Consider the following 24,987-nt stretch of genomic DNA (forward strand, 5'->3'; position numbering starts at 1 on the left):
GTGAAGCATGCAATCACAGTGGCGAAGTGAGAACGTATGTATGTACACACAAGGTAGCCGGTTATCCTGGAGGCAGTCAGTGGAACAAAGAGAAACTACCGGACACATAGGGTATATCTTGGGCAACCTGGATATTTCGTAATTCACCAACGCTGCAAACTGTATCATGTGAGAGAAGTTTGATCCTCGATAGAGCACCTTGTTGAAAATGCAACGAGGAGACTTAAGTAATAGAGGAAAGTAATTGCAACCAGCAAGGTAAAGAAGAGAAAACATGTAAAATGAAAATATTTCTGATACAGAAAAACAAAAGATTAACGTTTTAAACAAAATTATCTTTTTCTATAAATCTGTACAGTGTATATAGTTACATATATACACTGACGTTATTTCTTATTCGTGTATAAGTACAGGTAGTTATCTATATTCGTACACATTAACCTATATCTATTTATTTATATCTACATAATTTAAATCGTATAATCATTTTTAACAGTTATTAAAATTGTAGTAGAGTAAATGTTCCAATATGTATTTGAACGTTTAAGTCGTTAAATTTCCCCGTTCGTGAGCAATCTAGAAATGCATGATCTACTGCTTGAGTTACATTGTTCCAATAGCTGAGTTTAATCTTTTACGATACTACTATTTGTTTTTAATTAGCGCCAGTGTTCAGATACCGTGACATAGTTGGCTACTGAGACATTTACTTTATAGTCCAACATCAGCAACTCGAATCTCAAGGGAAGAGTTAAAAACTTCGAATCGTAGAAGTTTCATTTTAACGAAGTTATCGAGTACCAATGATTTAATAAACGAAAATTCGACGTTATAGAGATTTTGTGCAAGAGCTAATACTTTTCAACGACACCTTCGAAGTTCATAGAAGGACAAATTCAACTGTCAGAGGTCAATAATCTGGTTCAATGATAATGAACCTTTTTATGTACACACGCAAAAAATTTACAATTAATATTCATGAAGTTGCTAATGTGTTGAATAGTTTTTACTCGAGAAAAAATTAATAAAACATTAATTATTGCAGAATCGTATTGAGACAAGTTTAAAAGTTAACGCAGTTCAATGTCAATTATTTATTAATGAGATTTTTGGTGTTATACTTTGGATACCAAATGCTTTATATCAAATTCGTATTTCTTCATTTTTAGTAACACAAATACCGAACTAGATTCATCAGTCATTTTAATTCTTAGGGATGGGTTTCTCGAAACGTCGAAACCCTTCGAAACCCAAGAAAGTTTCCATTTTCAGGAATTTAAAACTTTGCATCTTTTTGTGATTCGAAATTCTCGAAACTTAGGTAAATAATAATATTAAAAAAATATTACATCATCCAACCATGGATGGTGTTTGTCTTATTCTTTTAGTCTTGTGATTCTGTTTTCTTCAATTATAATAGATAAAAATGTTTTATTTAAATTTCAATTTTTGAAACAAAATAATTTCAAATGTTTCAAAATCTTACAACCTTTTGGATTCGAATTTCGAGTAATAAAAAATTAGATTTCAAACAATTCTTATTATTTCTCTATAAGTACATAAAATGATATTACCTGTAAATCATTGTTATGTCAGAAAAATTTTCATACGTGTTATAGATTTACCACCACTTACCGCTGATCTAGTATTCATATGTAAACATAGTCATAAAACGAGTTTTAATCCTTTATTGGCATGTCGCTACACTAACCAGGGGTGTGTCGGATCCCGAAAATGTCGGGTTGGGACGGGATAGGAATTTTTTCGGGATCGGGACGAGATTGCTGAAAAGATTAGGGATCCTGAAAATGTCCAGTATTTCCGAAGAGTTTCTGAGAATGTTCAATGAAATATAGAAAAACAAACGAATTACTGGAATCCTTAAAATCTAATCACCAGAATGAAAAACTCGGATTTTTTCGAGAATCCTGAACATTTTCGGGAATTCGGAAATTTTCGGGATTCCGCCCCGTTCCAAGCATCGACATCCCGATATTTTCCGAGTCTAACACACTCTGTGGCGGATTTATGCATAGGTGGTACAGGCGGACGCCTAGAGCCCTATAAAGAGATAGGTCCCCACACGATTATAACAACGTACGTTATTAAATCGGAAATTTCGTACTCAAAACAACTCAACTCAAAAAAATAGTACCATTACCTTATGAGACAATTCTTGTCCGGCGACCTAATTCGGATTATTATGCATCTAATGTCTTTGTTTTTGGCGACCGTGACTGTTGAATACGCCATATCTAATAAAACTTTAGTAACTTTACTATTTTTACGAATTTTATTGTGATATTTTAAGGGAGATCAAAGCTGTAGACTATAGTGAGCTACACGATCGAGCAGCTGTAAGTATTTTATGGGACCTTTTAGAAGAATGATAAGACAATGTTATATTTCAAAGGTCTTCCGCGATCGCGAATGTGTCGCAAGAACGTTTAATTCGTGATCGATCATGAAGGACAACATACAATAGTCATTGCCAATATCTATCGCTTTGCTGAATTTATTATGTATTATTTAATTTTGCAAAGAGAGAAATATACAGTATGTCCCACGAAATACTGGACAGTCGATTATTTGCTAACCTATTAAAGATACGAAAAAAGTATTTATATGAAATTGAATGGCAAGAGGGGGCTGATTTATTGGCCGTAACAATTTTGTATATATACAGGATGAGCCAGTGAAACGGGAAGATTTATGGGGCCCCAAAAATTTCTAACGCCTCAGGCCCCTTGAAGGCTAAATCCACCATTGCGCGCACCCCTGATGCTAACTCGTACCTATAACATACTGTTATGAAATTACTGCTGGATACTATTATTCATAGTGTACATAGAACATGTGCAACTTTTTAGCTTGTTAATCCCTATAAATTATTCAGATATATTTTGTGTAAATATTGCAACACTATTATGGTAGTGAAGGGTTGAACAAGAAATAAATGACATTATTGAAATGATGTATTATTATTACATACGTTTATTTACGTAATTTACGTTCTAATACATATATAAGTAAGCACATACAGACATGTAATAAAGTTTACGGTGATAAAACTTTGCCATATAAGCCTTTCAGGAGCTAAACTGATCAATTTCACTTTTTGTAAAAATTTCGTTCCTATCTTGCATAATAATATTTACTGTTATAAGATAATAAAGTTATGTATGACTTTCCGAAGCCAAACTTCTGAGTCAAGAATTCAATATCAAACAAAACTAATCATCTCCTATATAATTCACTATAGTAGATTACTTTTGTTGTTTACTTCAAGGTAAATTTTAAAATACATTATCGTGTTGTCACTTTTCTCAATTTTCTGTTTTATGGAGTTGATCAGTTGGATATTTGAGCAGTTCATGTAGAGACACACTTCAACTTGAAAATATTGTGATTTTCCGAATTCGAGTTAATGAGGTAAAATAATATATTTAAATATGTAACAAATAATTTGACTTAAAGTTAGTTTATATTTTGATTTGCAGAGCTGTTCATATATAATGGAACGAAAGGGTACAAAATTATAGTCGTAGATATAGATAGAGAATTTGGAATTATAGAGATTCGAGTTACCGATATTTAAGTGTATCATCTACGTGAATCTCTTTAGTACACGCAAGATCACATTTACAAATGACATCTTTAGTTCAGAAGAGAAGCAAGGACATGCTGTCTCTCCTCGTTCGTTAAATTATTTTTAGATCCCGTTGAAGCGTAAAAGGAAGAAAAGACGGCACGAGTTGCCCTCCAAACAAAATACGATTTAACTCCTCCAGTTTAATTCGATTTTCGCGCCGCACGTTGTTTGAACCGTCTCGGTTTCAAGCTTCAAAGCAGCCTCTGGACTATTTTCGTGACCAAAAATGCAGCGTTGCGGCGCCAGCGTCATCGTCCTTCTCTTGATTTCCTATGCAAGAAAAGAAAACCATGTAAATTTTGACGACGCATGTACATCGTAGAATAAATTCTTTCTGGACCAGCGCCGTCAATCCTCCCTTTCGCTTTTGGAAAGGAATATTAACTTGATTCTAGATAGTCGAGACTTTAGCAAGATCTCTAAAATATACAAATAAACCTGATTTAAGATATATTGTTCATTTACCCCAATTTACTTTCATGCAGTTTTCTTACATGTATTTATTTGAACGCAATTTTGTTAATTATTCCAATATATCAATTGAAGATTTTATAACAAAGACGGTCCTTGTTTAATTTTATAATCTTTATAATACGAACATGTCTAGTCATAAGAAACAAGATTCACAACATAATGGAATCTATCTTATGAAAAACGCAATACGTGTACTGTGATGAATTTTGTCAAAAAAAATATTATTGAAAAAAAAAACAAAAATTATCAGGGGTCGGTTTTGTTACGAACTCTTGAATTACTGTAGGTAATTGTTGTCTGCCTGAAAACGTACTTGCATACACATCTCTGATTTCCTATGCTGTGGCTTCCCCAAGTTAAATGAAACCAGGCGGAAATTGACAGAAAGTCATCGGTCGATGAGTCAGGCGGCTCGCTGTTCCATGGGACACGAGGGTGTAGATAATGTCATCACCAGAATTAATTTACAGCTCATGGAGGGTGAACAGTCGACTCAGCCGTTGCTAACACAAAAAATGTACGTTAAAGCATCTGGAAACGATGATGCGCTCTATGTACCAGTATAAAAAGCATTTCACCAAAAGGATTTTTATGCTTTTCCCTCAAGTTACAATTCTCTCATTACTGGAAGGATCATCAAAGGATTCTATTAACTTTATTGTCGTCCTTTATTCTGTATTGACTTTAACATTTTAAAATACAACGAGGAATATCTTTTAAAATCGATTTTAATAATTTTTCAGTATCTTCTGTTACAGAAGGTATATTCTTGATCTCAAATTATCTTGCTGACCAGTTTATACTGATTCCTAGCTGACCCTTTGTCTTTCTTATATTCTCTTTTTCCTACCTTTGGGAAGTCATTATCTGGTCTTTTCTCTCTTCAGAACCTCTCGCTTTCGTACTGGATCACCTTGGTCCCGGAGATCCCTTCTCCGCGTGACTTCGTCGTAACTACTGCCCACACGACTCTCAGGTACCTCCCAGAGGAGGATGAATGCGTTCGTATATGACTGATGCACATGTACAACGTGTAGATATGCTCTGAGCTCTACCTTCTGACCCAAATTTTGTTCTTTGGATAGGATACTTCACAAACTGTTCTTTCAGCAGTATTGGATCTTAAATAGTTAAAGAATACAGACAAAAGAATGTAATACCGAATTTAATCATTTTTAGTATCTGAAAGAAAGTGAAAGAATTTGAACTATACTGGCTCAGAATGATACAAATATCCAATAACCGTGAATTTAAAAAATATTTTAGATATATTCTAATTAGTCAATTTTCAGGTATATTCTGATTAGATTCTTTTTCAACTTTTACTAGTATTATTTTCTGCAGTTCGTGTGCTGAAATTTTAAACATAGGTTCACATTCAATTCTACATTTCTCAGCTTTTCCATTCTACTTCCGTCTTTCTGATTTGTAAAGGAAGCGGCTTCTCTGCAAGAAAATTATATCTATATAAAGGAAGTATAAAATAAAAAGAGAGGATACACAATTATATATAGACTGTAGAGGAAAACAGAATGGAGAAAAAATGAAGGATTCTCGTAAAATCGAGTAAAAAAGTAGAAAGTACAAGATTAAATGAACACTAACAAAAAACTAGCAATAAGACAAAGAGTCAAGCAATAAAGAAAATAAATATGCAGATGAAAGAGGCAAAGAAATGTTATTGAGAAAAATAGCAACTAATAAAAATAACGTCATAAAAGTAAATGAAACAAAAGTATTCAAAAGAAGGCTGACTCATTACTCCTAAGCGAAGAAAAGAAGAACCAAAATTAATAGAAAACAACAGAAAGTATTTGGAACAAAGAAAATGGAAACAAGAAGTCAGACTAAACAAGCAACGTTTCGATGACTTCTCGATACTGATTCATAAAACAATGTTGACGTTATTCGAACAGAAATTTATTTGAATAACGATTAACAGATGAAGATTATTCATCATTTACATATTTATTGATCTACTACCATTTCTTAATCATTTAGTCATTATTTATTATACTTTATTTGTTATTCCTTATGATGAATTAACTATTTAAATTGGTTATTCAAAATAACTTCTGTTCAATCCCAACGTGTGATCACTGCTTCAACTGTCTATTCTTTTCCATTGATGACCTCATCGCAATGCAACATGCAATTTTTACAGAGAAATATGTTAACAGTTTATTGAACAGCTATTTTAGTTTAAGATACACAGGTTGCTTCCAGGGTATTGGGCTCTGAAAAATTTATTTCTAACACAGTCACAAATCATTGAACTTTGCCTCTCAGTTTGCCAAGGTTTATGGATTTTTATACAAGGCACATCGAACATTCGATTACGTGGGCGTAGGAAACAGGTATCGAAAAGCACTCGAAGGCTAAACACCCGAGCAGTTCATTGGTAGCCAATCGAAAGTTTGTGTAACGTGGAAACAGTAATTTAAATTCAGTAGCGTTACTCTCAAAGAACACTCGTCCTCCTACAAAATAGAAACCCTTTTATAATGTCTATTCCTCTTACATCACTGAGAATTTTATAGTAGGAAGAAAAGTATTTAACAACAGGAAAAATCTATTTTTAACGTTTAATGAAAAAGAAAATTCGTTCCTTCAATTGAATCGGTAAGTTGAAGAACAGTACAAGTCCAAAATTAGCCACTTTTAAGTAATCTCAAAACTATACCTGGATCCTCAGAGTCAAAGTGTGTTAAGTCACACAGAAAACAAGTGAACTTGATAAACTCTGGATCTTGGGTTCAGATATGTGTAATGCACAGAACTACACGTTGGAATCAAATATTTGAAAATACGCTGTTTGGGCTTGTACTATTCTTCAACTCACCGATTTAGTTTCTTTTATTTTTCCTGGTACGTTGCTTGGATCACTGTCGTTTGGAGATCGTAATCTGGATATAAGGAACTAGTAATTTTGATGTCTAGTCAGACAGAAAGATTCATAGTTTCCTACACTGATTCCTCTGAATGCCAGGAACGATGCGAGGACAGGGCAACGGGAATCCAGGCGAGCAAAGACCGCTTACACGCTGCAGGTTGCATAACGGTTTCGCGCAGCATCCAGCTTGTATAGTATCTGATGGCTGCGAATGAAAGAGTAAAACGATTCGTTGTCTGACGCTCTCAGATACGTGCAAAGAAGCTTGACCTGTTCAAGTAGTGATTCGATACACTGCTCAGAACAATCGAAGAATCTTATTTGCGAAAAGCAATTATACGTATAGTACGCACGACATATTGTATGTACTTTCTCACTTTAAATACCTTAGTTTATTCTTTGGATTTAATTTCAGTTCAGTTTTTACTTTTAATTCATCTTTCTTTGATGGTTCACTTCACAGGTTTCTTAGAGTAATAGTTTTACACTAGGATGCGTTTTATTTATGATATTTCGCTGTCTCTTGAATGGTCTCTCTTAGCATTTGTGAGGCAATTGATAGAGTTGAAGAGTTTAATCATATATCCATTTCGGATACATAATCATTATTTAAACAAAAAATCTTCAATGTACCTAAGTCTACTACACCCCTACATCAATAAATATTTTATTCTTCTGGTTCACACTCACCACTTCTATTTCTTATAAATTAATTTTAAGTATATCTGCTCATAATTATACAAATCATTTCTTTGTTCTTAAGTCAAAAGTTTTTCACAAAGATACAAGTATGGTACTAAATTCGTATTGTTTGATTAACATATTAAATTACTATTTTTATCAGAATTTTCTTCAGTCAGTTATTTGATTATTATTTAAAGTAACTGTGAGTCTGTCCACCTCTGGCCCAATATATCTTTTACAGTCGTCGAGCCGGTACTTCCGGTTTTGTGACAGCAAAAACTGCCTGAAGTTGCTATACTCTGTTCTGGTTCTGTTCTGGCTCGCTTTCTGAATTTGATACTGTAATAAGGTTTGAAAGAAAAGCAATTTGTTTCACGAATTTAACAAGAACCTTATATCAAAGCAGGTTAACAAAATGAACATTCACTGAACAACTGCAATAATATTTTCGCCATTACTATTACAGTTTCAATTGATTTGCTGGTTTTCAATCTCTTTACAAAATGTAGCAGAATCTCCTGTATCCGAGCTAACAAGGAGACAAAGTTATTTAAATAAGAGAATTTTTGGATAATAGAATAAATAATAGAACAGTCACTTTTTATATTAAACTGCATTCATTTAAAAAGAGATCAATAAAATTGATAATTTTTGTAATATCTAAAGCTCCTATATCTTTTTGATTGCTTAATTACTACGGTTTTGTCGTTATAATTAATTCTTCAAAGTTATATTCCTTTTGTGCCTCAAACCATTGATACTCTTTTACAAATATCTTCAATGCTTCAATATGGTACATCCTTATCATCACTTTCGTCTGCTGTTTTTTAGTGTAAGATTTATATATATACGATATCTCTGTCTTTTTTGTACTCATTTGTCTCCATTCATTGTCTTCATTGCAGAAAAGTATATGTATATTCTATATGTAGGAAAAGGTTATCGAAATTGGACTGCCAAAATATTTTTTTTGGGCTACTAAAATACTAACTGTAGGCTGATAATAAAATATATTTAATACTTAAGAAACAGCGAAAAAAGTGCGAAAAAATACTGATACTTTCAAGACAATATAATTAATGTTTTTCAAAATATAATATAAAAAATTAGGCAAGTACTTTCTTATTATTGTATCATTAGCCTACTCGAAACACCTGGTTTCCGACGATAGACTTTTGGTTTCTTAAGTTGGAACACTGGATTAAAGTGTAAAAATGATTAAATTCTCTTAACAAGTTTACAAAGTGTATTACATAGATGTCAGCATACCTAATTTGTAAAATCTCGTGTCTACTCCTATACACGGTGGTATACACTAAGCGCAACATTTTGTGTATTTTATTATATTTTCTTCCTTGATTTTCATACATAAGGTGCAAAATCATTCTTTTTTTTATCTCTGGAAATGATATTGCTTTTGTAACATTCTATCATTACTTATATTGAACTAGTCGACTCACATATACCCATCTGTGTCTGTCGGTTTGTTTTCTTCTGAGACTTAATGCAGACAAGCATCTTTTGCAGCACAATTGTACGTCTGTATTTGTTATTTTCTACTGGGAAAACAAGGAAAGAGGTTGCTTGTCTGCATCAAGTCTGAATTAGATGCGCATCGCAACTTAGTCTGTCCCTACTACAATTTTTGATTGTCCATCAATTAAATAAGTTTCATAACTTTTTTTTGATTAACTATTAGATCGAATCATTGTCCATTTTTAAATTACTGTTACACTGTAAAAAGAAGTGGTACATTAACCTTCCTGGAGTTGTGTCATAGTGAAGGATTCACCCTTTAAAATGACTCCAGGAAGAAGGTTACTGTACGACTTCTTTTCAGAAAGTGACAGTAATTAAAAAATGGACAACGTTTTGATCTAGTACTTGATCAATTTGTGAGTCACTATATTTTTATTATATTTATGTTATGAAAGTTTCATTTGTAATTCACGAAAAATTTATTCTCAAAAATCTAAGATTAATCTGAGAAACTTACGTGGTTAAAAGAAGGGTCGAATTCCGATTTCTAAATGTTGAGTCATAAAAAGGGTTTACTTCGCCCGATTTCAAGAGGTTTCTCGCTAGTCTACGGCAGAAAGCGAAAGTATCGTTGACAATGATATTTAACTTTTCTGGATGGGTATGGGATGGAATGAACTAATTGCGAACTGCTCCATTTAAAAACAAGGGAACGATACTTTTGCCAACAGGACAGGACGGGACGGATTGGACGATAACGAATATGTGCGAATCGACCTTTACACTTAGCTTAGCAGCATGTATTAAGGTGGATCTACGCTTTTTAAAAAAACAAAAAAGAGACATCTCTTTTTTCATAACATTTCTCATTTCCATTTTTTAAATAGTTATATGTATAACTTTGTTACATAACATGTACTGTAGACCCAGCTTTACGCCCAATATGACAAAGAGTATTGAACTGTGATTTGATAAAAATGTTGTTATTGCTGCACTGAATGCAGAAGGTACTTTTATATGAGGACTTTCAACAAAGGCTGGATTCAATGAATCAATTATGTCGAAATAAATAAAAAATAAGATTTCAAGAACTTTCTGTACAAGTAATTAACAAATGAAGATCCCCCATGTCTAAAATTTTTACAATTTCACAATTTTTCAGTTAATGGAGAATTTTACCCCTTGAAAACGACTTAAATAAAATCAGTCAAAAGAATCAAAATGTGGAAGGCACAGGTTTAATTCACTTTTTGTTATAATAATTTAAGATGAATTTTAATAAAATTATGAAATTTTGAAGTTAAACAATTTTTTAGTTGTACTTATTCAAATAGTCTTATTCAAGACTTATTCAAACAAATTTTTTGGAGTAGTATATCGCACATATATTTTAAAAGTGACATAACTAAAGAGAACGTACTTTTTGAGTTACAACTACGAAGTTTTACAAGAAAACAAGAAAATAATTTATTGCAAATAATGTATAACTGTTTTTCAGGCTAATTATTTAAGTAATATAACTTTTATTACGTAAATAATTTTCTTGTTCTAAATTCAGAAATAGTTTTTTGTTTCCTCTAAAAAACGTACCTCTTGATTTGTGTCACTTTTGAAATACATGTGCAATATGTATAATTAAGTAGTTGAAGACATTTCCCAATTAAACGGAGATGCAATCCAGTAATTAGCACAAACCGAAAGGATGTAAATATAATTATTGCGTAATGATACCGGTACTTGAACCTGTTTTTGGTTATACAACGTCAGATACATCCATTGATACACCTCATTAATTATTACTTACGCAGATGAGGTATGGAACTACGTTAACTTTAGCGTTGCAATAAATTTATCATTGATTCATGACGAATCAACCATGTGGAACATCGTGATAGTTCGTTAATGTGAGAAACAGCTTAATCCAAGCGAGAAGTGCCTCTGAAAATCTTCACTTATTTCATTTTATTTATTCTGGATCATTACCTACACTCTCTTTTCCTTCCCTAATAGTATTTGCTTTCATTTATAACAAAATCACTTCGTAATGTAATTATTATTATGAAATGATGACATAATTTTATGCTTCACTGAGCCATATCTACAGAACACAGAAGAATTCAATCACTGATGAAGAGGTAACGGATATCTATACAAGTAAAAATAGGTATATAAAGTATACAAAATAAAAATCGAACCATACTATAAAGCAGAGTTAGGCATTATTCAAATTGTTTCGCATATACGCATAAACTTTGTAAATATGTAAAACGGCCAAAAATGTTCAACATGTATTTTTCACATTAACATGTATCCTTGTCTAGAGTCTGAAAACAGCTCTCAAAGTTGACGGTAAAAACATGAGATGTTCACAGATCAAAGTAATTAACTCCACCTCCTGAATTTTTAAAAATTTTGTACCAAAGCACTTGATCGATGCTTAATTTTTATATTAAAAAAAATATATAAATATTTTTCTTTTGTGGAATTAATTGATTTGGCAAATAACGGGTTTACGTTCCATTATATCTCAGAAACAATTACGTATATAGAGGTCGTTTAAATGACTAACTATATATATTTGAATAATACATTTAGCTATGTCAACAAATTTTTAAAATTCCAATTGTTTAAAAAAATATATTAAGAAGTAGTTATTTCTTTCCTTTTATAAGGTTCCTTTTATAAAGTATTGTTTCGTTTTTGCGGAAATTTGTATAGGTATATAAATTGTAGAAATTTTTTATATCAGAATCCCAAGGAAAAATAGCACATATACATACACATACATATACGGTACATATACAGCTGGTTACAAAAGTATCCGGCTATCCTAATACAATATTCCAATGTTAAAACAGTGATGATGCCATTTTGTATCAAAATTCTCGATTGTTGTCCTCAGTTTTCTGCGTTAATGATTGATTGTCTCGTGGATGTATTGAATATCTTGGAAGTTATCCTCAGTTTTTATTTGGTATTGTTTAAATTATTTTTATTATAGAATATATGCAATCGTGAAATCTATAATTTATATATAGTGGGAATATTTATCATTTTTGTCTTATAACTGTCAATCATTTTATCTGTCAAAAACTATTAATAATTGTATGCCCATTTGTTAAAACGACAAGCGAGGACAAGGTTTCTTTTTATAGGTAATTTACAGAAAGTAAAGAAACTAAAAGTTACTGAAAACAGATGCGTAGATGTACCTTGGTGCGCGGAGCGCGCACGTTGATCTAGTATACTAAAAAATAACGTTTCATAGTCTTATCCAAGTATTTATTAATGATTTCTTAAAAATACATTTCAAATTATTTTCCTCTTTATTGATGTACAAGGTCTAAAAAATACAGCCTTCGTTATTTTAAGATGCCATAGGGGAACAAAGTTGGAGCACAAAATGTTTTATGGCACGCAACCTACATGCTAAACTAGTAGTCAGAGGATTCTTGCACATCATTTTACAGTTGCATTCAAAAGCAGAAATAAAGCAAAAAAGTCTTAATACATTTTGTTATATCGTTTACAGTTTAACTTTTATAACGCTTTAAAAATCTGAGATGTTTGTAGAAAATCGTCCACGAATTTTTGAGATTTTATAAAAGTCAAACAATAGAAAATACAACAAAATGTATTATGACTTTTTTCCTTTATTTCTGACCTTCAATACATCTGCAAAATTACAGAATCCTTTAATTGTTAGCTTAGCAAATAGATATCATAACTTTAAGACATTATTATTGCAAAACGAGAGCTTATCGGTCACTACATTATAGATCAGTTTGTGCTCTAATTTGGATCCTCTATCATCCCCATAAAATACTGAAGTTTATATTTGATATTCTCTATATAATTTTGTATAACACTTACTAAACAGTTCAATTTTTAATTGAACTTCAAAAGTGATTTTCTCGAAAATGAAATAAATAGCAAAATGTCATACGAAATTTTTTCATAATTTTTCACGCAAAATTACCTGTTGCTCGGTTGTGTTACAATTTCCGTTGCATTCTGTATATTCACAGAAGAATAATCAACTATTAACCAGTAATTCTCAATTTACTACTCAATATTTTCTTATTTTTCTTCACTGAAATTGTCTTTTGTTTGTTCCTGAATGTGAAATTTGTTATCTTTCCACCTAAAGGTAAAAAATGAAAGAAACTTAATTTTTAAAATATACTATCTTTGTTGAGCAAATGTTGAGCCATGAAGTTCAGATTATACATATATTAGGACGGATTCTTTGAAGCAAGATATTGTTGCTTGGTTGGTGGTCGAACGGTACTCTACAAAGGGAACTTCTCATCGACATGCCACAGACTCTTTCCAGCCTCGTCTACCCAGAGAGATGACCTCTCTTTCCAAGGTCCGATTCATTCGACCGCAAACAACTTCCCCCAAGAGTGTAAGGCGTTTTCTTCCTTCTTTTCATGGCTGAAATTAACGCCCAAGAAGATCCATTCACTTTCTGTCTGAACAATCACTGTGTTTTCTGACATTTAATTCGAATCATTAGTCTACAGATACAAATTGAAAAGGGTTCATTGTATCGAATTCTTAATTTTAGGAGGGACAATATTCTAGATGAAATTTGTTGTTAATGCTTTCTCTGAAGTTTTTTGTCATTGCTATTTCTATCGCTAGTGTAATTAAAAATATTTTCTTCTAAAAAGAAGGAGGCTCCTCATCAATGAATGAGTGAACTGTCATGCATGATTTTATTTTATCGATTTTACATTAATTAAATTATGTACGTACATGTAAAACTTTTTTAAAGGAAAAACAGGATATGTCGAGATATCTCTCCAGTTTCTTCTTTTCACCTATCTTTATTTTTATTTTGATGCGTATCAAACTTGAAACACAGTTTGTTAGAGTTCACCAAGCGTTTGTTAAAGATTTACCTGATATTATTTCTAGATACGAATAGAAACACAAATCACATTTGTAGTGGAGAATTAAAAAATATAATGATGATTCTTATACATACACGTATTCTGCTGTTATCTTCCCGAGGATCGTTTCACAATAACATTACATCATAAAAAGTTTCAATCGTTGGTGTCTAAACACAGTTTTTCAGCCTTTTTTCCTGGCGATGCTTGAGTAATATCGCGATGGAAGGAAGTCACATCCCAGCGTGAAAATGGAATACAATGTTAAATTTCCAATTCCTTGAGATTATCTAAAGATTTGTATACTTAAAAATTAGACTATGATGTACTAACCCAAAGAAGAGAAAGTTTAAAGTTCTTTTTTTAAATTACTTACTTTTTTTGTAAATTCTATATTTTTTTAATTCCATATACATAATACACAATACATATCTGTGGCTGTAAGGCAAACCGACCTACATATGTCACACTATCAAAAAGTTCGAGTTAAAACCTTAATCGAGATCTATAGAATATAAAATTTATACCTATTTTCAGGAAGAAGGGGCATTAAAGGAACTTTTTTATTTAAAAATAAAGGTTCAAGCAGACCATAAAATAGTATTAAAGTTGAAAATATTAAATTCTAACATCTCGAAAACAAAAACATGTTTACATTTTTAAACATAGTTGCGCTTCTGCAAATTATAATTCGAAGGAAGTTATGAGAATAACGAAAATACTAGTTGTAGTGTTCGATATTGTTAGAATTACTGAATATATGTATATCTATTTACACAGAGTGACGGAGTACTGTTCGATTTTATTAGACTTTCAAGAAATAGAAACGTAATGTAATGTGTACGCAAGTGTAGGTCAAAGACACTTTTTAACGATAGATTATGAATATTCTGTTATGTGCAGGTAGCATAAGTACTACGTTCCTCGTAAACTACGGTGGGTGGTAGTTTACATAACGGAACCTCATGATACAACAAATTATTTAGTGCAGAAAAAAATACATACGTACGAAACATTGGATTGATCGAAAAATAACAAATTTTGGTTGCAACAACTATTAATTGAAATTAGAATTGACAACTAGGATTTGACATAGCGAAATAAGTCTGATAAGAAGATAATCGATAAGTATCAGATCAGAGTGTGACGAACTGGTTTCGGTCACCTTCCGGGTTTTGCAAGTTTGGAAAGTTGATATTTGATCGACATATTGCAAAATAACTAAAAAACCTCTTGATATGATATCGTTAAATATATTATTATTCTCGCTTTTCTTCTAGTATTAATTTCTATATTTCTTTCCACCTGTATTTCTCAAATTCTATTTTAATTTTACTATAAATTGTAGAACTTCAACTATTTCTATTAGAAAGTATTGTACTTTATTCTTTAAATCATTCATGATATTAAAATTAAATTACATGGAAATGTTACTGAAGAAGATAAAACTATTCACGAAACCTTAAATGTTAGTCAATGCTCAATTTTGCTTGATCTCTGTAGGAACAATAGACGCTAAAATGTCATAAAATCCAGGAAGCATGATTTAATTAGATTCGTCCAGACACCTACAAACGAAGTGATTCAACTTTGAGCGAGAAGAGAAGAAGAGGGTCAGCTTTTCTCTTATGTAATGTAGACCGAAGTTTCTGCTTGGTGTAGCGTACACTTAAGCCGCCTCGCAACTCCTAAGCAAAACGATGAGGGCATTGCCTCACGTGTTCAACCGACTTGTTCCCTTTGTAATCTCAGAAAGAACAAATTTCATACAAAGAAGTCAGACTTTAGTTACCATTGATTTTACTATTTTATTTATTTGATTATTTATTGTTTTAAGTTTACGTTTACACAGTCTTTGGAGAGTTATACTTCTTATACTTCTTTCATTGTTCAATACAATACCACATATTATTTTTTGCCTTTATCTTTAATGATCGTTTGTTTTAAGTGGTTACATCTACCTAAGTGAATTAAAAAATCGATTTTTTGTTTTTTACATGTTTGGAAAACTTTAGCTTTCAAGAATGTATCCTGAGAATTTCATATCGATGTCTAAAAAATTGACAAAGTTATACAACTTTGAACGACACAGGATCACGCAGTCGAGTGCTGCTATTTACACACAAGAAACTACATATCTAAAACTTTAAACGCATTTTTCTTAAATAACAATTTTCATATGTGGTGGACGTTATATCTTGAGAATCACTCGACCGATTCACTTCAAATCTACAAGAGATATTCTTATGAACCTTACGTTGTCCATGATGATCTAACTTTTTTAAATTTTATTTCCAATTGTTCAATAATAAAAAAGGACGATTTTTCCATCGAAGTTCCAGATTATTACTTTACATGGCTGTCATTTTGTAATAAAATATAAAATTAAAATTTAGAGGTGGTCGAGGACCTAAATGTCATCTATTCTTAATATCGATTTGGTTTTTTGTTTTCTGATGCATTGCTTAAGCTCAGAAATGTCTATCAGCAAATAATTAAAAAAAGAACATGTCTTCTATCGATGGCAACGTCTTTTAGTTAACAACATTTTTTTATGAAAATTTAGGATAATACAGTTGAAAAATGTATCTTTTAGAAGTAAAACATTTGCATTATTTCTATTCACAGTTAAAAAAAATAAATTCTCGAACTTATATAGCTTTTTTGGACTTCTAGGTAGATGTAACCCCTTAATGCCTATTCTTACACTAATTTCTTGTAACTGATTATTTTTATTATACTGAATCTCTGCTTAAACTTATTCTTTTCAGTTAATATTTCTAGATTTTTTGTTTAATAAACATAGAAACAAAATAAAAATAATATAATTAAGGACAACTATAAATAACATTTTCTTTTCTTAATAGTTATAAATCACGACTCGTGAGGCTTCTTGTTATCTTCTTATGTTTTTATTTGCAGGATTTAGTCAATATTTCTTTCTTTGTATTTACTAGATCTACATTCTTCGTACATTGGATAACATTGTGCTACATATTTCACTGTTTCAAGTCCTTTCTAGTTCCTTTATTGCATTCATTTTATTATTATAATTTATTGTCCCAAATTTTTAAAATTGCATTAAGTATTCAGATATTATTAAAGCTTACTAAAAGGAATTAATATATCTGATGATTTTTATATAAAAAATCAAGATAATCTACTCCTATAACTTGATCTACTAACAAGGAAATCAAGTTTTTTAGAAACACAATGAATGAACCTTGACTGAAGAATACTCAAGTCTCACATTGTCCTTATTCCAAAAAAACAAAATGATTCGTGACCAGCCAGAATAAGGCCAAGGAAAATACGGTACAAGTACGCTGAAGTCATCCGAGAAACCCAAAGACGACAGAAAATGACAATGGCACCGTCAAAAGTCGTGACTAATCTCAATCATCATTCGCTCTAGGTATTTTTTTTCTCTACCTTTGCTAATAGTCTCCACTCGACGAAAGTGACACTACACGTATTATATTCTTCACAAATCATTTCTAGTTTAATACCAATAACCTAAGAATGGATTCATAATTGAATTGACGTCGAATCTAATTGTAAAGATATTTAGCTAATTCTTCCGATGAAACTAATGACATCTTTTATCTTTTTTGTATTTGAATATCGACCAATTCAAATAAATATTCGATAAAGAATTTTTGAATTAAATCTTTAGTATTTTAAGTAATTTGCGCTGCATACTTCAACCAGGTCGGGATTAAGAGTGAGGGGGATCTATGGCCGAGTGTCTCATTCTTTAAGGGACTGCATTTTTTCATAGACTATATTTAAAAATCCACATTTAATTGAAAGATTTTTTTATAAAGTTCAGTTTACTTTGAACCGAGGAGTAAAAACAGTTATTCTTTATGCAATTTGTTCAAAAATAGAGAGGATTCTAGCACCGCTTTGCATATAAAGAATGTCATCAGTCGTTGCCCATCCCTAAACCTTACAAAATTTCAAAACTTTAATTCGGTCCTGCCTTTAGCCAGGAAGAACTGGTGATTACTAGGATTGTGATAAATAGAAGTCGAGTCCAACCCATCTGGTTTGTGAACCATCTTCATAGATTCGTGCACGAAGCAAAACCAGAAAGAAGTTTCAATGATGTAATCACCTCTGACAAGTACTGCCACGAATCTTTCTAGTTTAGTTGCTAGGGAAGGGGAAAGGGTTCACCTTTCACCCTGTAGTAACTGTACAACGAGGAAAGTCAGGGAATGGATTATGCCAATGTTACTGAACAGCTGGGACTCGATACAACGGAGCACGATTACCTGTAGCTATTAATTTTCATTTACTTCCACTGCTAAAGAAACACCTCCTGTATTTTCATAAAACTTTTTGAATGAAGTATAATACTGAATATTTGCGAATTTAATTATGAAGTTCTGTAGTACATATTAAGGTACTGGTAATTATCAAAGTGATTTAAATCAAAAATCTAGAAAAGCTAAGTTTTCCATTTATTTGATGTTGCATCGATTTACATTACAAAGTATATGATAAATTCAAGTTTTTTAGACTTTTTACTTACAATTAGACCACTTTCATAATTATCGGCACATTTAAGCATTACGTTCGTCAAAAAAGTTAGAAAACAGTTCTCGTTTGTGGTGTATTAAGGTGGATTTATATTGTTACACATAGTAGCGAGTAATTACAAGTAACGATAAAACACTGTCAATACATGTTTCGTCGATGCAGTTTTCCGCTCGGTTCGTGTCCGATTCGTTGGTAGTACAAATGGACCTTTCCTTACCTTGAATATTTTAAAAGGTTTTTTATTTTTTCGTCTCTGCTTGCAGTTAATAGAGCGTTTGAAAGATGTATATTCTGCACTACTTCTTCTTTTTATGAATGATAGCCCTATTCAGAACAAACTTCATTAACAAAAATGAATGTATAGATGTAGGTATATGTATGACAGACGTAGATGTGAATGTACTGGGATGCTTACGTTATCCAAAGTTTATATCGTAGTTCGTTGAACGAGGAACAACAGTAGAAAACGAAAAGGAGCTGCTTACGTAAACGCTTTCGTTTGTTCTTCAAATATGCATCAAACCAATTCTGATTCAGCACGGAAGAGCGTGCGCTTCCACAAAGGTTGTAGCGATTCAGGCGACTGATAACCGGTCAGTAAATTTGATTTTTAATTTAAAGAAGATAAGACAGTACTATCAACTTTAAAAATTTAAGCTCTATAGATCGGAGATCAGCTGTAAAATATTAAAAATAATTAATAATTAGTTAATTCAGATAATTATTAGTATTATTCACTACTGATGCTTAATTTGGCCTATATGTTTCTTTGTTTTCCACTTGAATCCGTCTTTCAGAATTCTACGAAACCTTCATTCTACTTCGAAGTTTAAAGTATTTTCAATATACTAATAGCAACTTCTATAAACTATTTTCTTGAAATCAAAAGTATAACATTCTTCGTTTTTATTTTTACTCTATTCGTCATAACAAATGTTATCTCTGTGTCAAAGATCAATAATCATTTACAAAATTTTACGAGTATCGTCCTCAAAACGTAAAGTAAATCAGTGTTGCTGTTCAATTTCCTTTTTCTTATTTATTTTCAATATGTCTTCATAAAAATGGTCGATGTTCGTTTCAACAGCATTTTATGAGTCCAATTTATAATTTTGTTCAACTGACTTCGGAAAAATATGAAGAGTGCTCTGTTTGAGTGTTGGCTTACTCTGTCCACTCTCAACGTAAGAAGAATTCGATCGTGATTCAGAGTGGAGAGCGTGGGCGTGCTGTGGATAATCGTATCGAGAAGGGACAGAGGGTCGCTTGGATCACGAAGTGAAAGTCCTGGATCGACGTTTAGTCGCGCCGCGGCCACGGGCTCGAGCGGTTTCGGTCGCGTTTGGCTCCGTTTCTTTGCATTCAATTTTCTGTCTTCCATCGTAACAGTTTTAACAGAAATTTGTGAAAATGAATAAAAAGTGTAGTGATAGACACGTGACCGTTTTGGATTAAGGACCCACGTGGTCTGGGAAATTAGATCCACATGATTTGATTCTTCGATTATTCGACAGAATTCCAGAAATTAATTGGTAATAGCAGAGTTCATTGTTGTTTGACAATCTTATATAGAAAATTTTGAAAACGGAAAATATAACATTAAAATAATTGAGTGTTGTTAATTCAAAAGAAATACAATTTTTCATGTGAATAGTCTGATTAAAGATACTGATACAATTTTTAATGGCCAATGTATAAATTTTAATTACTACTTTATTTACAAAATTCATATTGAAAGCCTACATTTTAAAATAATTTAGTGATTAGTATTCTGATTTAATGACTTTCAATTACAACTTGTACAATGCTCCTTAATAACAAATTTATTCCCTTTTAATTTAATTCTTTAATGAGTGATTTCTTATCCAGTGACCCAGAAGCACGTATAATTCACTTTTCAAGTCTACTGGAATTAATTTCAATTGTATTTTTTATACACTACATAACGATCGAAAATCTGGAGCTATTAATTTAAGCTCTTAACTCAAATCATTTCCTAAACTTGTTATGATGTACAAAAAGCTAATCGATATGGAAAATTCTAATGACATCTTGGAATAAAAATGACAAACGACTAAACAAAATAGGAAGCTATGGTTCGACACCAAGCATTCCCCTTATCATTATTATTATTATTTAGCTGTGTGAAAGGTATAACCTCGGTGCTCGTGTGTGCAATAACGGAAATATTAATGCACGTAGTTCGTTCAAACTTTCGACCAGACGCCGTAACGAGCCACGAATCGATCGTGCCTGTTCTCCGTGTCCTGTTCGCTTCGATCCACCATGCGTGAAGGCTCTCCCGTCGGCTTACGGTACATTGCAGCGTTATTTCATACGCTAATAGTCAGCGTCTGTCCGTTTTCTCGGCTTCTTTGCCTGGGAATAAAGGGACTACACTCAGTCTCTTTAGAATCCATTGATGTCTGTTCGTTTGTTGCCACAACGAGACCATGTATGTTCACTTTACTGACAATTTTGATTCGTTTATCACTATTTCATTATTCCGAGCAGCTTTTGTGTCGAATGAATTCTATTCATATCACAAGAATAGAATAAAATTTCATACATTTGTTCCTTAATGAATGTTTGTGTTGTGTTTTCTCACTATTTGTCTACTGATACATTAAGTGAAATTCTTGTAAATTTGATTACTTATTGCAGCAAGTATTCGACGAGAAAATATAAATAATGTCATATTAATATAGACTTAGTACTTCATTAATATGTAAATTTGACTCATATATCTCTGCATCAATTTACCATGCAATTATTAATATTTCAAAATGTGCTATTGATTAAAAGAATAATAAAAGTATGCTAACATAAGTAGCGGACGGTTTCAAAATATACAGTGCATCACTTAAAAGCAGCTATAATTGCTACAAAACACAGGCACACTATTATTTATATTTGAATACTCGGTAGGAGTTATTTCAAACGTAAAACTATGTTGAAGTTATTCATAATTTCAAATTAAAATTTCTTCTTATGTTTGAAATTATGTACCAAACTTTAAATTTACAATTGAATCGGCGAATTGAAGAACAGTACAAGTCCAAAAACCACATTTTTAGATATGAATTTGATCGTAACGTGCAGTTCTATGCATTTTATATGTTTAGACCGCAGAACTAGAGTATAAACCCTACGTGATATGATGCCACTATTATAACATATGTAATACAATTGCTGCCATCCCATTACTAAAAATGATTACTAATAGTGATCAGAAAATTCATAACTTTTCTGTTTACCATTTACCATTAATTCACTGATATTTTACACAAACTAGTATTAAAAGTAAAGTAGTGTGAATGCTGTGACCCCTTCACACCAGTTAAGAATTAAGTCTACACGTTTTCTGTGTTATTTAATACACTTTGGCTCTGGGATCCAGATATAGTTTTGAGATTGTTTAAAAATGGCTAATTTTCGACTTGTACTATTCTTTAACTGTTCCATGTTTAATGTTCGTGATATTCTAAGAACAGTTATTAATCATTATTGAGATAAAAAAAGAAAATCTGGGCGAATTCTTTTTGGGTATGACATATTAAGGTGTGACAAGAATGCCTAATAAAGAGGGTCGGTGTACTTTGGAATTAAGTTCCTTTTCAGTGTCACATTTCCATTTGGATCTTTTTCAAATCGACCAGTTTCGTAATGAAAGGGCACCGACGTGTTCGCTGACGACAAAATTACAGCAGATTCATCCTTTGAAAAGGAAAGATTTTTCAATGCGATTACCGCACACCGACTAGACTCATCCATTAAGTCAGTGGCGCGCAACCTCGTATCGTGTCTGGTTATAATTTACGATCACGCTTATTAATCGCGTAATAGCGGCATCAATTGAACCGGAATCGTCGCTTATTTCATCGATCGTAAACTGGCAATGAGATCAGTCGGGGAAAGTAATGAAAATGCATTTTTCTTTGTCCATAGTACAATATTTCATAATTATTACTCAATATTTACATTATTAGTCCTCATGCAATGTAGAACATTTCTCCCTTGATTTCCAGCAAACTGAAAATGAAGTTATTGTTAGGTAATGTGGACTACACAAAAACTTACAACTAGCTTTTTAAACTTACAACTCATTGTCGGTATAATAATTTGCAAAATTTATATTTACTAATGACTGATCCACAGTTCTCAATTTTTTAATGGAAACTCGAATCTGTCGTTAATCATATATTATCCACTGCATTATTTCTACATTACAGATTTAAAAATTGTTAGATACAAAAGCTTCAAGAAATTTCTATACTACAATATGTGAAAATAGTACTTGTTCCTGTTCTCGTTATACGTGATAGTCTAGAAAACTAGTTTTCGCTTTGTTAAAAGGTGCTTGCGCACCGCTGTGCCAGTTCAACCGATATCAAACGTCGATAGAAGCGTAATATAGCGTTTGTATTGACGGCGAGGCATGACAGAGTAAGAGAGGAAAGGAAAGGAGCGGTTCACCTGGGCAAAGCTGGCTGCCTGGCAACCGATTAGCTGCCAGATGTTGGAATTGACTGTTACTTCGATGCAGAAGCAATGGAAATTACTTTTTTCGATGCAAACTCAGTCTCAATTTTCAGCTGGTACAGTTTCTTTCCTTGAAAGCCGACTAATAAACTCTTTTATAATCACATGATGTTCTATTAGTCAACTACTACTTAGTATATCATGACAAAGCCATCACTGCTATTAGATTATAGTTACAATTAAATTGAGACCTTTAACGCAATAAACTATGTTATTATGGACTGCTATTCTACATATTACTGAGGTAATCATGGGCGCTAAAAAATTATGGAAACTGCTTTCATAATCTCAAATCTAACTTAAGTTTTCAGTCAGAGTACTTTCATGGGAATGTCTAGATTATTAATGCTTCAGTGGTTTCCTAATATACTATGCAAACACTATCAAAAGAAACATAATTATTTGATCTCTGGTAGTATTTTATGTGCTTGTTTGATATGTTATTTAAACACAGGCGTAAAGCCACATTAAATTTATGACTTTAAAATTTCAGAGATTTGGAAATCCAGTGACATTTATAGTTCAGAAATCTACAAGAAAAAATTGTTGATAAAGCAATTAACAATGAAATTGTTGAAGAAACTATTAACAATAAAATTATTGAAGTAACCATTAACAATGAAATTATTGAAGCAACCATTAACAATGAAATTGTTGAAAAAACTATTAACAATGAAATTGTTCAAAAAAGTAACAGCAATGAAACAGAAAACTGTAACTGCTGTCCAACAGAAATGTCTTATTTCCGGTAACTACATATAGTCCTACGCGATGTGAAATGTGTGTTAATGTGGACTATGGGCCATGTAACAGTCCGCACGACGCTCGTCAGACCGGTATCCTGGAGAACCACGTGCGCGCACACATCATGAATACTTAAAGCTCATGCGAATAACTCTTTTCTAACAGCTTGATTTGTATGCTCAAGTATTATTGAAATTTAATACTTTGTACCTAAGTTGTTCTCTAAAAACAGTGAAATTTTTATAATAGATTTCAAAGTTACCAAAATTTCATTTATGAATAATCTAGTCTTATAAATTTGTAATATAAGTTTTGTTATGTACTTACAGGGTTTTCGACGACAGGTGTCAAGAAAGTTCAAGGGGCCATTTTACATGCTAAAACATGACGAAAATGAAAATAGACAAAATTGCGTTTTAGGCTTTGTTTTCGAGTTATTGATTGAAGAGTTGAGAAGATATGTAAAATATACAGAAAGTGTGTTGTTTGACTTCGCTGCTTCACTTGAGATTTATTCTACTGACTTCTCTGTGCCTGACTCGAGACTGACCTTACAAATGCACGTCGACAGTGGAATAAGTCTGAAGTCAGACACATCTCACGCGAAGTTCAGACGTCTTTGTAACCATTTGCGGTAACTCTAAAACATAACACGAAACGCAATTTCGTCATTCTTAATTTTCGTCCTATTTTAATATGTAGAATCTCCTCTTAAAATTTCTTATACTTATTGTTGAACATCTTGCACGTGCATGAAACTGCAAGATGCAAGTCTAGTGTCACAACTGGTTTCACATTCCCATAGCACTTTTTCAAAATGTTTTAAATTCATTAGATAACTAGTAAACATTCAATAGGATGAGTAGGAAGGAAAAGTGGTTATATAAATATCTTAGTGCTCATCATACACAAACATTTAATACATCTTAATATGTGTCTTATTTATTAGTTTCTTCTTAGTATGCTATAAAGAGAGTTTTTCTCATTTATCATTAGAATTAGTATTGAAGTTATCCTTGGCAACATAAAAGAGAAAAGCGTAAGGAATTTGTTCATGATTTTTCACAGTA

At 32.1% G+C, this 24,987-nt stretch overlaps 1 protein-coding gene and 2 long non-coding RNA genes across 4 annotated transcripts in view; 1 reads left to right on the plus strand and 2 right to left on the minus strand.

Moving 5' to 3' along the window:
• LOC143180682 (uncharacterized) overlaps window positions 1–24,987 on the plus strand; it is a 40,794-nt gene that overhangs the window by 5,514 nt on the left and 10,293 nt on the right. The gene's annotated exons all lie outside the window — the stretch shown is intronic.
• LOC143180837 (uncharacterized) lies at window positions 3,033–5,173 on the minus strand. The gene is made up of 3 exons (XR_013002190.1): window positions 4,977–5,173; window positions 4,440–4,629; window positions 3,033–3,922 (listed from the first exon to the last, which is right to left on the minus strand). It is a non-coding gene; the product is annotated as an uncharacterized LOC143180837 (long non-coding RNA).
• Window positions 18,644–24,314, minus strand: LOC143180805 (uncharacterized). The gene is made up of 3 exons (XR_013002184.1): window positions 24,245–24,314; window positions 19,047–19,308; window positions 18,644–18,955 (listed from the first exon to the last, which is right to left on the minus strand). It is a non-coding gene; the product is annotated as an uncharacterized LOC143180805 (long non-coding RNA).

This window comes from Calliopsis andreniformis, chromosome 6 (assembly GCF_051401765.1).
Source record: "Calliopsis andreniformis isolate RMS-2024a chromosome 6, iyCalAndr_principal, whole genome shotgun sequence".
NCBI classification, from domain to species: Eukaryota; Metazoa; Arthropoda; class Insecta; order Hymenoptera; family Andrenidae; genus Calliopsis; species Calliopsis andreniformis.